The following is a 562-nucleotide window of genomic DNA, read 5'->3' as shown; positions in this document are numbered from 1 at the left end:
GGCCAGCGCCACCGCCCCGGGAGGTGGTCAGCCTCGCCTCCTCCGCGGCGCTCCGCGGCGCTCCGCGCTCGCCCTCTTCCCCCCGCTCCCTGGGAAGCAAAGGTCACCGCTTGCGCCCGGTCCGGCTCCCGGCCGCTGCCGAGCTGGAAATCAGGAAGCGGCGTGCCCTATTTGTCAAGCGTTTGACAGCTGAGTTCATTAAGGCTTAAATAAGAAGGAATAAAAGTAAAAAACGTCTACGTACCAAGCGTCTCTTTTTCGGCAGCTACCAAAGACCTAGGTGTGCAGAGAGGGACTGCACCCTTTGTATATTATATTCTTGGGATCTCTTCAGTTTTCAAGTCTGATAGAGTCCTTTGCTTGGCAGATTAATGACGACTCCGTGTTTCTTAAGGGACGTGCTGAATTAATTATTTCGCAAATCACGTGGTCAGGACTTGTAGAAATCTATTCTTATCATCTTCCTTGCACTTTGAAATTCTGCCTGTTATGACTGTTCCTAGCAAGATTATTTTGGTCTCTAGGCTAGGGGGTGGGAAAAAAAAAAAAAAAAGAAAAAAGA

This window comes from Merops nubicus, unplaced genomic scaffold (assembly GCF_000691845.1).
Source record: "Merops nubicus isolate BGI_N331 unplaced genomic scaffold, ASM69184v1 scaffold41758, whole genome shotgun sequence".
Taxonomy (NCBI): domain Eukaryota; kingdom Metazoa; phylum Chordata; class Aves; order Coraciiformes; family Meropidae; genus Merops; species Merops nubicus.
This window is presented reverse-complemented; position numbering follows the sequence as displayed.